This window comes from Mercurialis annua, linkage group LG4, assembly GCF_937616625.2.
Source record: "Mercurialis annua linkage group LG4, ddMerAnnu1.2, whole genome shotgun sequence".
In the NCBI taxonomy this organism is placed as follows: Eukaryota; Viridiplantae; Streptophyta; class Magnoliopsida; order Malpighiales; family Euphorbiaceae; genus Mercurialis; species Mercurialis annua.
In genome coordinates this window covers 19006919-19023539 of record NC_065573.1, presented here as the reverse complement: position 1 = coordinate 19023539, position 16621 = coordinate 19006919, and the positions used below count along the sequence as shown (strand labels likewise).

Sequence of the window (16621 nt, the reverse complement as noted above, 5' to 3'; positions counted from 1 at the left end):
GCAATGTCTCGGCTTCGAGTCCTTGTGAATGCAGAAAATTCCCACTGGCAGTGTCACGACCCATTTTCATGAATCGTGACCGGCGCTAGGGTATGGGTATGGTTGTATCAAAACCCGTAGCAAGCCTTGCGGATAACAACTTAGATACATTTAAAACAAAGTACCTGCAGAAAATCACATGCTCGGGGGCAACCGAGACTTCAGCCTAATCTAGCAGTACAGATAATCAGCATATATTTAAAGTACGCTTAATCTCAAATAAACTCCAACATGGCAATATAATATAAATGCCATAACACTGTAATCATGCCACAAGCGATAAGTAATAGTTGGACCAATCCAACAACAATAGTCTAAAATATAAATGTAAGACTAAGACATGAATAATATGAAACTACTACTGCGGTCTAAGAGTTTAAAATAGTTCGACACTTTATTTCTGAAATAAATAAAGAACCTCCGAGAATGAAGAAACGGAGATCGACCAAAGCTCAAATCATAAACCTGGAAAATTTGGGAAAACAACGGGGTCAGATTTACTGAGTAGAGTTTATATAACCATTTACATTTATTAAGTTAAAAACCTTTAAAACGTTTAATAAAACATTTTCATTATGGATTATCAATGAAACCCTAAACCACAATTCTAAATCCATTGTCGTGTCGGTGAGACGTATCTCAATAACCGATCCCCGACTATCACTTAATAAATAGTGAGCCCAGGAGACGTATCTTCCACCGGTGCCCTCACTAAGGTGAGACGTATCTCAAACCTACCTCATTACCATAATCATTACCGGTGCGCACGCAGTCCCGATGATGCCCATCGAGTAGGACGTTCCAAATCAAATCCACAATGCGGGAAAACAGTTCGAAAGCTGTTTATACATATATATACATACAAAATATAATAGTTGCTTAATAAAGAGGTAAATAGAGATATAAACTCACTGCTTGCTAAATCCACGTGATCCTGACAAGCAATCTAACTCTGGTTCGCCTCTGAAGTACGAACAGTCGACGGGTCTAAATAAAATATTAAAATCATAATTAAAATCAGACCCTAACTCTAAAGAGTACTAGACACCACATAGGACTAGCATAATGCAAAACCAAGTCACATTTAATAAACACTTATATTAAATGCATTCCAAAATATAACCCAAGTTATAAGGTACAAATCATATAATCACATTTAAAATGGTATATAAATTAATTTAAATAAATCCGAGTTAAAATCCATATTAGTGAGTCAGCCGAGTTATTAAAAACTACCAAACTTCTTCCCACTTGTTGGGTGACCATAGTCTAACCCAAATGAAACTTATAAATTTTATAAACCCGAGTTTATAAATTAAAAATACTTGATAAAACAATTATCTATATTAAAATAGAATTTAATATCTTATAATTCAAGTAACCCAAGTTACAACCAAAAAACTTAATTAGATAAGTCATAAATGTTTAGGGACTAAATTGTACTTTAGCCAAATAGGGACTAAACTGTACTTTAGCCAATTAAGGACTAAATGGTACTTTAGTCAATTATAAAATCAAATTAATTTCCCGTTCTTAATTTACTAAACAATAAATCAATTAGAAGTCCAAAAGTTATAACTTAGCAAAAATATAGCTTTAGAAACTTTTAGGGACTAAATCGCCAATTAGCCAAAATAGACATTTCAATAAAAATTACCTATAATTACCCGAGTAATTATATTAATTTAGATTATAAAATAATTTTCGCCTTCAAGTTATAAATTTAAAATTTAAACAATTACCAAAGTTATTATCAAACAACAACATAGGTAGAAATAACTTAGGAACTTATTTGTTTTAAATCAAATGAAATGGTGATTAAAATGGACATTAAACCATCTTCCTCATTTAACAGATTCAAAAACTGCCGCCTACCATAATCATGAAGAAACATAAACTCAAGCTAATTCTTATTCAATATCTTAATCAACAAGCTAACATAAAACCCATGTCAAGATTCCTATCATTTAATGCAACACACTCATGAACAACTCACAATCCTAATTTTTCAAATCACCCAAACAGTAGCAATTAAGAACAAGAACGGCAGCCACATAACACATTCATTACGGTGAAAGAACGGCGAGGAAACACGGTTTCCATCCTTATCGATTCATCTAAAATATCACAAGTTAAATGTTAAATGTTTAAAGATTCATAAGCCAAGAGATTAAGGTCATAAAGTAGCAAGATCATGGCTAAAGAGGAAGGAAAACAATCGGCAGAAACATGACAATCAAGAACAGAATATACACGTACAATTTCGATGAAACGGCGGCGACTATATCGCATAGAATTACGTACCGTTTTGACGAAAACAAAGATGGGAATTGAAGAGGCGTGTGTCTACAATCTCATCGACGAAACGGAACTGGATTCGACCAAGAAACGAAGGAGAACGAATCAAAATACGGAAAGCCGTTCAAAAGCAAAAATCTGAAATTCAATACAAACTTACCCAAGATTTTTCTGAAAACTTCAGAGCGATCAAGAACAGCGATTTCTCAGCGAAAGAAATAAAGGAAGACGGCTAGGGTTTGTTTGCAGCGTGATCTAGGTTTTCCATTTAGAAAACGACTTAAAATAACGAGTGGAGACGGGCCGTAATCGAGTCCGAAAAGGGGTTGGCGAAAGGGTCCTAAGGGCCAACTTGTTCTCGAACGAGAACAGCCTTTTTGGGCTTGGTTCTCGTTCGAGAACCACCTGGTCTCGAACGAGACCAGGCCTGAAACAGGATTCCCGTTCGAGAATCCTGTTTCTCGAACGGGAATCATATATTTTTTTTTTAATTAAAAAAAAAATGAATGGTTGAACCTATAAAAATCAAATCAAACCCAACCCAAAATAATCAGACCATGACACCGATTTTACTTCAAAACGATCGGAAAAGTTTCCGGAAAAACGCTAAAAATTTACGGGATATTACAGGCAGACTCACCCACCATGCCACGTGCGCGACGCGGGTCGGATCCGGATTAGTCAAGGCGAAGCCTTGAAAACCGGGTGGGCTTACAAAAAAAAAGTACAATTATTAAAAATTAGAGATTGAACATTCCTGTAAAAGAAAAACAATTAAACAAATTCAGGCAGGGCACATGCCCCGCCTAACCCTACTCTATGTGCCTATATATAAATAGTTTTAGACTTTTAAAAATAATAAATAAATAAAATTAAAATATTTATGATAAATACCAACTAGCTGTAATTCAAAATGATATAAACGTTTGACAGTTATGTTCAATTATTCTCACAAGCACTTTTTTCTCTCTATTTATTAAAAAAATAGAATAAAATTATAATAAATAAATTACATTGATCAATTGGTTTTATTTATGTGATGGACTGAAATTTGGTACACACCTCTATTCTGCATACCCATTTGAAAACATGAGAATTATACATAGTAGAAAAATGAAATGTAATACCGACGGAATTAGTAGAAAGTTTTTATCATTGTCATTAAATAAATACAATTTTTTCATGAAAATTTCAAGGAAATTTGGATTTAAGAAAAAATAAAGCAATTCAACAAAACACTAAAAAATTACAAATTAAGGAAGAGTACAATTTGTTAATGTTGTGTCTCTAAGGAATTTTGTGGCTCCAACATCATGAGGGAATCGACCCATGCAGACATTTGAGAGAAAACAAATAATAAATAAAATTAATTTTGATTATTACGATATAACATTTCAGTTCCTTAGAGATATAATATTAATAAATCGTATTCTTTCTTCATCAATACCTTCATAACTAGATCGTATAGTCTCAAGGGTTTAGTCAGAAATAAAAATTAAGAGGGATAAATTTTTTATATTAATATATAAAATTTAGAATTTGTTAAGATAGGTGGATGATCGGACGGTGGTAGTCCGACGAGCTCTCCAATTATTAAATCAGTGAATGAGCTTAAAGGAGTATTATGCATAATATTGTAATTGTATTGTGTGTAGACATACGTCAAGTCCATTTATGGTGAGTATGGTGGAATATCTTGTAGAGTTGGAATAGAAAAGTGATTCTTATTCAGCTGATGAGTCCAAATAGAAAAATAATTTATATTTAGCTAGAGTCCTATTTAGAGATGACTCCTGAATAGAATGAAATTTGTAAATAGGAACATGATTCAAAATAGGAAAGTATTATCCGAGATCCGAAAGATCCGGGTCTTATACCCTTATTGAGAGAATCCTTTGTGATTCTGCTATAGTTCGTTTAGGTGAGTCTTTAGGTTTACTTTGCTGGGTGAATCTTGTGTAACTCAGTTCATAATATTATTCTGAAATTTAGTTTCCATCATATATCTATCTATACTATATATAAAAGCACGGATGGGGGGGGGGGGACATGCAAATTTACGGAATAATCCTTTTTAATTTATATTAAATAACAGTTTTATAGTCATTAACAAATTAGTTATTTAATTAATTACTAAAAAAATATTATAATTAGAGTCTTAATTGAAATAAAATTGTATCATGACAGAGGAATACCAAATGAGTATAGAAAAAATAGCTAATCTTTTCCAAATTAATAGGAATATTAATCTTTTGATTTAACTACACTAGCAACATAATTAATATTGTCCAAATTTTTGTTAGTTATTTATAAAACTGCAAAAAACAATTAATTTGATTTTTTAATTTTGTTTTAAAATAATAATACATGAATTGACAAGTCACGTTACGAGCCACGTGCGTAGCACGCAAAGCGAGACTAGTTGTTGAAAAAAGCTAGTCACTTAAAAATATCTAACATTTCACTTTTGAATTCCAGTAAGTATTTTCTAATTAAAGTTAACTAAATATATTTACAAAACAACGTCAAGTCATTTTTCCTATTGGAATCAAATCTTTTTAATTTTGTAAATTATAGCTTAATTTTAATAGGGATAGTTTTACTAGAAAAAAATTAGATTTGCCTATAATTATTTTTTTAATATAGTTTGTTGGTTACAATTGAAATATACTAATTAAAATTAAAATACAATTGACAAAATTAAAAATCAAAACATAAATAAGAAAATCAAAATATTTATAACGTACTAGGCAAAAAAATTACTAAGTATATAATAGTCTCTTAAAAAAATGATTGGATTTGTGTTCAAATACCCATCCCAACTCCTAGATGTTAAAATACCGATTTTAAGATTGCACTTAAAGGTCTACTGGTTAAAAAAGTTGAATTTTTTTTTTATGAAATTTTTAAATTTTATCAAATTTGCAAAATATTATAATTTAACAATTCCATCTTAAATTTATTCAGATGTATAAATTTAGTTAATTGTTTCAATTTCATAGATTTACAAAAACCGAAATACATGCTTTGAACCATACAAATAATTTTATAAGTTACTGTATCTCCAAATTTAACAGTAATTTGAAAACAAATTTTATGGTAAAAGAGGAGTAAAATATGTATTTTTAGTCTTCACTATGGAAGAGGAGAAGTAGGTGCAATGATCAATGCGCCTTTTAAGGAATAGATATGAATGACAATTCTACTCATTTCAGAGAGTAATTAATGAATGTCACAACAAAATATAAATTATTGCATCTAATAAACACCTGGCCTTATTTATGAGAAAATCTTATAATCTTCCACGTATTATAAATTATACATGATGGTTCTGCGAATGATAGGATCTTCTCTTATCAACCTGAGATCACAAACACAGGTTAGAATAAGTCGGACGTTGTGTCCGACCACACTCCGATGCCTAAGTCAGATATCTTATAAGGTTTAAAGATAAATGATGTAGCTTTAAGAGAATGAATTAGGGTCTTACCTTTGGTCTTCGTTCTATTTATATAGAATCCTCTTCAAGTAATCGACTCAAAATCATCTTCTTGTGATTGTGTTTAATTCGGACTCATACTGGAAAATAGGGATTAGGTCAATCCCAATCTTTCCGGATTCCAAAGATCATATTAGTTAGGATCTTCGTCTACTGACTAATGACAGCCGTTTGGTATCTGCTGTCTGCTGTGCTTGTTTGACTATATGTAATGGGGTCAACTGCGTATCCATCATTAGCCCCTCCTCTCTCTATTCCGCAGTTCAATCATTTATGGTTGTTTAAAACATTATGTATTGTCAGGATGAGTCTAATGCAGGGTAACCTTAATTACAAAGTAATTATCTAATGTCGTGCCGCGTGGCATGCATTTGAATTTCGAAAATTTGAAAATCGAAATACCCGTCTCTTCAGTTTCTTCTATGCGTACCCTCTCTCTTCCACGTGTCCTTTCACGCATTTATAACTTCCTTTCCTTCTTCTTGTTCAAATTATTCTTGTTTTTTGCAAACTTCTTTCTTTCTTCTTTCTAAAACCTCTTTGTATTCGTGCGAATTTCTTGCTCCTCTCTTTGTTTCTTGGCGATCGTTCCTCTCCATATTTACCAGGTACTCTCTTGCCTCTTTTTATTTTATTTTCCTCGCATCATGACTCGCACTCGTTCTAGTGTAGCTACACCTTCCTCTGGAACCACCGTAGACTATCGTAGGGATTTGGTTGAGTTATTTCTAGGATCGACGACGGTATGCTTTCTGGCATCCGCGAAACGTACGACATCCCTTTTGATTATACTTTATACTCTTGTGATCCCTCGTTTAGTGCCAATTTCCGCCCTGAGACCAATCGTGTCGTCGTCTATAAGGAACAACTTCGAGGCGGCCTTCGCTTTCCTCTAACTACTTTTCTTCGTGATTTCATTATTACCCACAAAATTCCTCTAGGACAAATTCACCCAAATGCTATTCGATTGTTGTGCGCTTTTGCTGAACTGATTCATAACAAAAATCTTGTTCCAACCCTTGGTTTATTGGCTGAAGGTTTAATGTTTCTAGACGGGCCAATGAGTTCTATCTGTATCTTCCTTTTGTCCGGGGTAAACGACTGCTTGCTGGACTCCCTAAACTTAACAAGGGCTGGCAAAATCTGTTTTTCTTTGTTGGTCATGAAAATGCTTTTGCTTCTTTTCCCCTTGCCTGGTTGGAAAAACCTTTGAAGGTTGCTGTCACTAAACCCTCCAAGAAAGATCTGCTACTCCTGGAACAACTCATTGGTGCTGCGCGCATCAAATGTTTCAATGCCCCAGACTTAGTTAATAATTATCTGACTCGCCTGTTTCCTGAGTATGCTCCCCTTGCGGATGACTCTGATGACTCCACAGATCCTAGTGCGGGTAGCCAATCTCTTTCCCATGAACCTACTGAATCTGCTTCACTTATGGATCTAAGTTCTTCTAAAAAGGGTATGCTAACTTCTCTTTTTTTGTAATTTTTGTTACGTATGTTGATCTGTTCTTGTGGTGTTTACAGAAATGAACTACCTGGATGATATCAAGATTGTTGTGGAGGAGTTGTCTGGTGTAACGCCTTCTGTGTCTGCTCCTATTTCCTCTACCCCTACTGTCTCTGGGGGTTCTCAAACGATGCCTGCTTCGCGGACTACGCCGAATAAGCCTCCTATGCGAAAAGGGGATGCTTCTTTTAAGAAGGTGTCTGAGCCTTCTCCTCGGTTGAAACAGGGGTCTGCAAAGCGTCGAAAACTTGATCTGGAATTGTGTCCTGATCCTCGTGTTTGGATTGAAGAGCATCTTGGTTCTGCGTCAGTTCAGGATGCGGACGTATCTGGTCTGTATTCCCAATTTCTTCAATTGAACGGTGATATGGATGCTTGGAGGCAAATACCCGCTGATGATATTTTTGACAAGTTTGATGCCTCTTTGATGCATGTAAGTATGCTTTGTTAATTTCTTCCACTTCTTCTTACTTTGCTTGTTCTGTCATCGTGACTTGTCTACCGTTTATTTAGGTGGTTCAAGGTGTTTCTGTTCTGCGTCAGCAGAAGAACCACTTGTTGGAAAAGCATGAACAAGAGCTCGCCTCTCTGCGACGGTCTACTCAAGCGGAGACGCAGAAGTTGAAAAATTCCTTGCAAGCTGATGTTGACAAAGGCAAGATTTTGGAGCGCAAAGTTGCTGATCGTGACGCTTCTCTTTTGGAGGCGCAGAAGGTTCGCGATAGGTTGTTGTCTGAACAAAAAGAAAATAGGAAGGATGTGAATGTCTATATTTCTGGTTGTTTAACCGATTTTTGTGCTACTGCTGTTGGGGTGGTTCGTCAAGATTATCCCGACTATGATATTGGGAAGTTCTTGGCCATTTACCTTCGTGCCTTGGGTCAACGTGTTATGGCGAAGACGGTTGCTAAGAAGAAGCTGTCTGGAGAAGCTTCTGTGGATAAAAAGACCTCTTCTGCGCCTCTTACACCCCGATCTGCGTCTGGGGCTACATCGACTTCCGAAGATGGGTTGGCTTTTGACAAACCTCTTCCCTCAGAGACTGCGGTTATTAAGGGCGTAGATGACATTGAAGGAGAGATCCCTGAAGAACTTCCAACCGCCGATTCTCATGTTGCTATTGAGCGTTCTGCTGATGCTGTTCCAGAAGATACTCCTCGTGTGGAAGCTGCTGCGGAGAAGGTGCCGTCTGCTGAAGAGGATGGTGTTTCTGCTAAAGAGACTGCCCCTTCCGAAGATGAAGTTGCTTAGGCTTTTAAGCCTTTTTTATACTTGTTCTGTTAAGCTAGCTTTCTTTTTGTAATTGTCTTTGGGACAAAAACTTCTTAGTTCTTTCTTTTATTCGGGGCACTTATGTTTTATTTGAGCTGGCCCACTATTTTTAGAACTACTGTTTTTCTTAAGTACTGATGCTTTCTATGTTAAAAGAAAAAGATGTGATGCTTTATTAAAATTTCAAAATGGTAGCAATTACATCTACTGGAAATACTTCTTCATGTCATTGACATTCCAGGTTCGGGGGAGAATCTGCCCTTCTAAGTGAGCGATTTTGTAAGCCCCTTTTCCTACTACTTCTACGACTCGAAATGGTCCATCCCAGTTGGCTCCTAGTTTGCCAACTCCTGCTGCTCCCTTGCCAATTTCTTCTTTCCGGAGTACTAAATCTCCTACCATAAAGCTTCTTCCCTTCACCTTGGCATTGTGGTATTTAGCCATCTGACTTCGATACGCTTCTGCTCTTACTGCAGTCTGGTGTCTTCGTTCTTCCAACAGGTCCAGGCATAATCGCATGGATTTTTCATTCTTCTCTTCGTTAAAGACTTGAACTCTTAATGAAGGCATGCCGATTTCTACTGGCAGCACATCTTCTGTGCCATACACCAGACTGAAGGGAGTTTCGCCAGTGGCTTTTCTGGGTGTGGTGCGATACGCCCAGATGACTTTGTATAGCTCATCTACCCATTTTACCTTCAGATCATCAAGTCTCTTTTTTATTCCTGTGAGGATAGTTCTGTTTGTGACTTCTGTAAGTCCATTCGTCTGCGGATGGGCTACTGAGGTGAACTTCAGCCTTATGTTCAACCCTTCACAGTATGCTCTGAACTTGCGGCAATCGAACTGCTTCCCGTTGTCAGTGACTAAGGAATGTGGTATGCCAAACCTGTCCATTTATATTAGTAACATGCAACTTTATATGAGTATATGGTAAAAAATAAAATGTTTTACCTTCCCATGACTTCTCTTGATAGCCAAGTTTGAATCTTCTCCGTGGTGATCGTCTTCATTGGCTCTACCTCCACCCATTTGGTAAAGTGATCTACGGCTACCACGATGAACGTTATTTGTTCCCGCGCTGGGGGGAAAGGTCCCAGTATGTCTACGCCCCAAGTCATAAACGGCCATGGACTACCGATGGGGTGTTGCTCAGATGCGGGTGTTCGTATCACTGCGCCGAACTTCTGACACTTGTCACATTTAAGTACCAGGTCTTCTGCATCTTTCTTCATGGATAACCAGTAGAAACCTTGTAAGGATGCTTTCCTAACCAAGGCTGCTGATGCCTCATGAGCCCCGCAGAATCCCTCGTGAATTTCCTGCAGAACATATAGGCCTTCTGTCTTCGTCAGGCATCGAGACCACGGGTGCGTAGCTGATGCCCTGTAGAGTACTCCTTCTAAGACTGAGTACGATGCCGAATGTCGAACTACTTTTGCTTCTTCAGCTGTTTGCTCTGGGAGAGTGCCGTCTGTTAGGTATGCCAATAGTTTCTTCATCCAGGTGTCTACTTCTTCTATAGGTAACACTTCCTCCACTGCGTCTACAGAAGAAGTCGAGCGTTCTTCTTTCATTTTCATCTCCATGAAATGCTGGTTCTTCGCAGCTGCTGCTTTGGCGATTGCATCTGCGGCTGCATTCTCTTCTCTGGGTATCGGGCAAATATCCCATTCACCTCCGAATCTCTCTATGTCATTCAAGAGTTCTTTTGCTTTCCCCATATATCTTGCCATCTTCGCCTCTTTTGCTTGAAAATGTCCTCCTATTTGTCCTATGACTAACTGGGAATCGCTATGGACTCGTAGGACTTCGGTTTTCATTGCTTTCGCAATTGACAATCCTGTAATGAGAGCTTCATACTCTGCAGTACTATTAGTTTATTGCGATAAATTGTATTTATATTTAAATGATGGACTAATATCATACCTGCCACGTTATTGGTTGCTTTAAATTTCAAGTGTACTGCATACTCGATTGTTATTCCCATCGGTCCTTCCAAGACAACACCTGCTCCGGCTCCGAGGTCATTGGACGCTCCGTCTACGTAGAGATTCCAAGTGACTGCTTCTCTGGGTTCTTCGGTGTCTGGTTTCTCCGTCATCTCTACTACAAAGTAAGCAAGTGCTTGCGCCTTCAATGTTTTCCTTGGCTCATATCTTATATCATGCTCTCCCAACTGGACGGACCAGCTAACCATCCTTCCCGAAGTTTCCGGCCTCTGCAATGCCTTCCTCAGAGGTTAATTAGTGCGTATAATGACCGTATGCCCTTGAAATTATGGCCTTAACTTCTTCGCTGCTACTACCACCATTAATGCCAACTTGTCAATTGTCGAGTAATTTAGTTCTGCGCCTTTCAACGTTCTGCTGGAGTAGTAAATGGGCAGCTGCTCTTCTTCTTCTCTTACTAGTACCGACGCGATCGTTTCTTTACCTGCTGATAGGTACAAGTACAGAACTTCTCCTATCTTTGGCCGACTGAGTAACGGCGGGCTGGTCAAAAAGATCTTCAATTCCTCAAACGCTTTCTGACATTCCTCATTCCATTCGAATTTTTTCATGTTGCGCAGTTGTTTGAAAAAGGGGAGACATCTCTTTGCAGATGAAGAAACAAATCGTCCCAACGTTGTCACCCTTCCGTTCAATTTCTGGACTTCTCTGATGCTTCGCGGTGCCACCATGTCTAGGATGGCTTGAATCTTTTCTGGGTTCGCCTCTATGCCTCTCTGACTCACTAAGTACCCCAGGAACTTTCCGGCTTTAATGCCAAACGCGCACTTCTCCAGATTTAACTTCATGTTAAATTTGTTCAATACCGCAAAGGTTTCTTCCAAGTCCTTGGCGTGCTCTTCAGGTGTACTGCTTTTTATGATCAAATCGTCCACATAGACCTCTATGTTCCTTCCCAATTGGTCTTTAAACATGAAGTTCACCAGCCGTTGGTAAGTTGCTCCTGCGTTTTTCAGCCCAAATGGCATGACGTTGTAACAATATGTTCCCAAGTCAGTAGTGAAGGCTGTCTTCACCTGATCTGCTTCGTTCATTGGTATCCGATGATAACCTTGCTTTGCGTCTGCGAGACTATACAGCTGGTAGCAGGCTGTTGAATCTACTAGCTGATCAATATTCGGTAGCGGATAGCTGTCCTTCGGGCACGCTTTGTTTAAGTCCGTGAAATCTACGCACATACGATATCCTCCACTTGCTTTTTTCACCAAGAGGATGTTAGCGACCCACTCCGGGTACATTACCTCCCTTATGAACTTGGCTGCCTCCAACTTCCTGACCTCTTCTTCTATGACCTTTCTTCGGTCCTCTGCGAACCGCCTCTTCTTCTGCACTACTGGTTGGCATCTTTATAAACAGTCAGTTTATTGGATGCTATTGTTGGGTCTATTCCCATAACTTCTGAGGCATCTGCGGCAAAGGTGTCTCCATTCTTCTGTAATACGCTCTTGATCTCTACCGCCACAACCTCTGGTATTTCTGTTCCAATCATTACTGCCTTCTTCTGGGTGATCTGGAATTCTACCATGTTACCCACTGAGGCATTCCTATCTCCTTCTTCTTCTTCTGGATCTTCAGGGAATGCCTCAATGTTCAAAATTTCGCCTTTTTCTTCAGTTATCAAATTGCATTCTCGTGAAGCTAGCTGGCTCCCTTTCACGGTTACTATCCCTTCTTCGTCAGGAATCTTGAGTGTCAGCCATCTGATGTTGGTAACCGCGCCACACTGGTACAGGAAAGGCCTTCCCAAAATGGCATTGTACACCAAAGGAATATCCACTACGTTGAAAACTGCTGTCATGGTCTTCAGTGGCCCTTCTTCTGCTTCTCCCAAAATTATCTCCAGCTCTACCATTTCTTCTGGTCTAATAGGCTTTCCTCCTAAGCCTACCAAAGGAACGGAAACCTGCCTGAGATCCGTTACCGATCCCCTTATCCCCTTAAAGACTTGCAAGGTGAGGAGATTAACTGCGCTTCCTTCGTCCACCAGGATCCTCATTACTCTGAAATTGTTAATCAATGCTTTGATTACTAGCGCGTCGTTGTGCGGTTCCTGTACATGCCTCCCATCTTCTGGTCCGAAGGTAACTAGTGGTAGCTCCTCCACGGATGCTCTAGTACTTATCGAGTATACGCCCTTACGAATCTTCTTCTTCTGTGACTTTAAATAGGGTTCCCCCCCTTCTATCATGTTGATCACACCCATAGGTTCTTTGAATCTTTTATTCGCCTCTTCTTTTTCCACATGCTCGGGTTTCCTTTTTTCTGCATTTCCTTCCGTGTGTACGAACTTCTTCAATACTCCTGACTGGATCAGGTGTTCTATCTCCCGTTTCAAGTCCCAGCATCTATCTGTGTCATGGCCATATCCTTCATGAAATCTACAATACTTGCTCTTGTCTCTCTCTTTGTCTGGGTGTAGCTTTCTGGGTGCGTTGTACATGACTCTATTGTTCTTCATCCAGCTGAATATTTCTACTGGTGCTCTGTTCAAAGGCGTAAAGTCAAACGGCTTATTTCCTCTTCCAAATCTCTGCGTTCTATCATCTCCTCCTCTACTGCGGTATCTCTCCGGTTTGCCTTCCTCGTATTGTTTTGCTAGCGTTCTTTTTGCTTCATCCAGTTCTACATACTTATGAGCTATTGCCATTAACTCTTGGAAAGTGGAAGGCTTTTTCATTAGGATCTTGTCTCTCAGTCGTTCAAACCTTGTTCCCATCTTCATAGCTTCTATGGCTGTATCGTGGTTTAGGTGTTCTATCTGGACGGCTTCTTTATTGAACCTGTCCACGAAGTTCTTCAACGTCTCGCTTTCACCTTGTCGGCACTTCCGGAGATCACTTGAGTTCTTCTGCAGAGGGATGTTTGTGCGGAAACGCCCTTTGAATGCCGTCGCCAGTTCCGCAAACGTTCCGATGGTATTGGACTTCAGTCCGAGGTACCACTTCTGTGCCGATCCCTTGAGTGTGGCAGGAAATACTCTGCACAGCATCGGATCCGAAACATCTTGAAGCATCATCATCGTTTTGAATTTTGAGATGTGGCTTTTTGGGTCTCCGGTTCCATCAAAGGGTTTGAACGTTGGTAATTTAAAACGAGAAGAGAATTTCACGTCTAATACCTCCCTCTTCAGTGGTGAAAAATCGTCCCCTCCTTCATCGTCTTCGTAGCTATCCTTCTGGTATTTTCTCATCGCATGTTTAATCTTCTCATCCAGAGTGTTCTTTTCCCCTGCCGCTCTTCTTCTGTTTGAAGAGTGGCTTTCTGCGTCTCGTTCCTTCCGTCTGCTTCCCCCTTCTTCCTTCTCCAGATCTACGTATTCTCTCTGCTTCTTCGCGACTTCGTCTCTTGCTTTTTCGCCTTGCTGTGCGGCGTCATCTCCTTTTTCCTTTCCTGCGTCTCTTGGGAATGGTGCAGTGAAAACACGCCGGGGAGCCGTTTCTTTATCTTTCCGCGCATCTTTATCTCGTCCTCTTGGGATTGGTTCAGATTGTTGCCTTCTCCGAGCCGGTGCTTTATTTGCCTCTACTGTCTTCTCTTTCGCGATCCTAATCAGCCTATCTTGGAACTCGTTAAAACTCTTCATCACCGCCTCATGGTAGAGCGGTGGTAGCTGGGTTCCTGGTGGTACATATGGTGGAATGTATCCAGCTGTTGCAGCGGTGACAGTTCCTTCTACGTCTAGGGACGGAAAAGGAATTGGTGCGGTCGGTCTTTGATATCCCTGGTGATACTGGCTGCCCCACGGGCTATAAGTCTGCGGCCAGCTCGTCGCGTTTTGATTATACATGGGCGATGGATAGTGCATGTTCTGTGGTGTTGTAATACCCCAAAATATTTAAGTATGTAAATGGGACCACGTGTCCAGTGTTAAGTCGCCGGAGTGGCGATATCGGAAAGATTTCCGAGAAATTAAGATAAATGTTGAAATTTTAGCAGGACGGTTTTGAAAAGATTATCGCGGGAAATTTAATATCATATTCCAGTTCTAAAGTTGGAATTGAAATTAGAAAAGAAAAATGTTAAGAAAGTCGCAAAATAAAGTACATGGACTAAAATGGTAATTTAACCATATAAAACCCGAAGGGATATTATTTCGCCAAGGTCCGCGAAATGTTTTATAGTATATGTGGTAAAAGTTTCGGGTCAATCGGAGACCTTTTAAAATTTGGACGCGGATGCGTTTTAGGCTAAATTGCAATTTTTGAAAAGTTCAAGGATCAAAGTGCAAATTAGCCAATTAAGCCATGAGAATAACAATTAGAAGATTATTGACGGAAAATAATAATTATGAATTAGTATTATTTATTTGGATATAAATAATACGTAAGTAGTTGAGTTAAAAGGATAATTTAACCGTTTGGTTAAATTAGAAAGTTTAAAAGAGAAATGGGTTAAGTTAAAGAAGTGAGGGATCAAAATGACCTTTTGGCCAAAGTATATATATGAATCAGGAAGTGAAAAGAAGAATCGAGAGAAGAAGAAAGGAAGCAGATAGAAGGAAAAGTGACGATCACTTCGTTCCGCCGCCGTTTCGCCGTTTCTCGTCCAAATCGAGCGTTCTATATATCGTTTTGTTCAGAATTCGATTCTCTATCATCTTCGAGCTTCAAATTAAGGTAACCTCGACGTTTTTGTTGCTGAAATTAGAGAATAAGCGATGTTTTGTTTTTTAACGAATCGAACGAATCGTAATCGCGTTTCTAGTGACGTTTTTGATGGTTATTGAGTTGAGTTTTGTGTATTATTGATGTAGAATCATGTCGAGGTGAGTTTGGGATGTCGGAAGCATGTCGAGATGTGATTTAGAGCTGTAGGCAGGAGTCTCACGACGTGAGACAATGTCTCACGACGTGAGACATAGTTCCGCGACGTGATCAAACTTAAAAGCGACATAACTCCTTCGTTTGGACTCTGAATTGAGCGATTCTCGTTGCATTGGAAAGAGGAGAGGATTGTCTATTACCCTAGAGCATCAAATGAATGTAAGAATCAATATTTGGTTGCTGAAAATAAGGTTTTAGTTTCTGCCTAGGTTTTGAATCGAGCGGTTTTATTGAATTCGCGTATTCGATTCATTTTGAATATTTTTATCACGTTTTTGGTTGTTTGGAGTATTGTTATGATAATGGATATGTGTTAGGAGGTCGGAAACACGTCGAGAACACGTCGGTATTGTATTTGGAGTCGGAAAACACATCCTCACTACGTGAGAATGCTCCTCACGACGTGAGGAGCTCCCTCACGACGTGAGGGAGTGCCTCGCGACGTGAGGGAGTGCCTCGCGACGTGAGGGAAAGCCTCACGACGTGAGGGGACCCCTCACCACGTGAGGAAGGCTTGGCAAGGTATGCCAAGCCTGTTTTGAAGTGGAAATGGTGTCCCGAGTTCCGACACGAAGTGTTTCAACTTGATTTTTACCTACGGACTCCGAAAACGTGAAATTTAGACTTAGAACATAAAGAGTATGATTAGGATGTTGATACTAAGTTACGTTTGTGAACGCGTGACTTGAATAGGTAATTGACATACCGACAAGATGTCGGGCCGACGAGCTGGAATAGCTACGTAATCGAATGACGCATGGAACCTACGTGATCGGACGATAATGCAATTTGGGATAGCAGTCACTGTGAGTGGCAATTTACTTTCGCGTATTATTATTATTAAAGTTATTTTCATATATTATGAATATTATTATCAATACATCGCATTTATATGATTTGTTCGTATAAGATGTTATGTTCGATAAATTTGATTATATGAATGCTGTTATATTCATTGTTCTGAATATGAATATCTAGTGTGCGATCCGAAGAAACCAACTACCTATTGGGTGTCAATAGGCTGTGTGATCACAAGTATTTGAGTCAGTCTAGCGTGTCTAGATTGTCTATGAGATTATGAAATGCGCATACGATATGCATGTGATACGAGTGAGAACTCGGTTACGGTGTAACCTGAGCCCCGTATCTAGTGGATTGGACCCACCAGT

The 16621-nt window shown here is 39.2% G+C and overlaps 1 long non-coding RNA gene across 1 annotated transcript; it reads right to left on the bottom strand.

The window, feature by feature from the left end:
* Positions 1–254: 254 nt before the first annotated feature.
* LOC126679197 (uncharacterized) lies at positions 255–1075 on the bottom strand. The gene is made up of 2 exons (XR_007640831.2): positions 952–1075; positions 255–504 (listed from the first exon to the last, which is right to left on the bottom strand). It is a non-coding gene; the product is annotated as an uncharacterized LOC126679197 (long non-coding RNA).
* Between the last annotated feature and the right edge of the window lie 15546 nt (positions 1076–16621).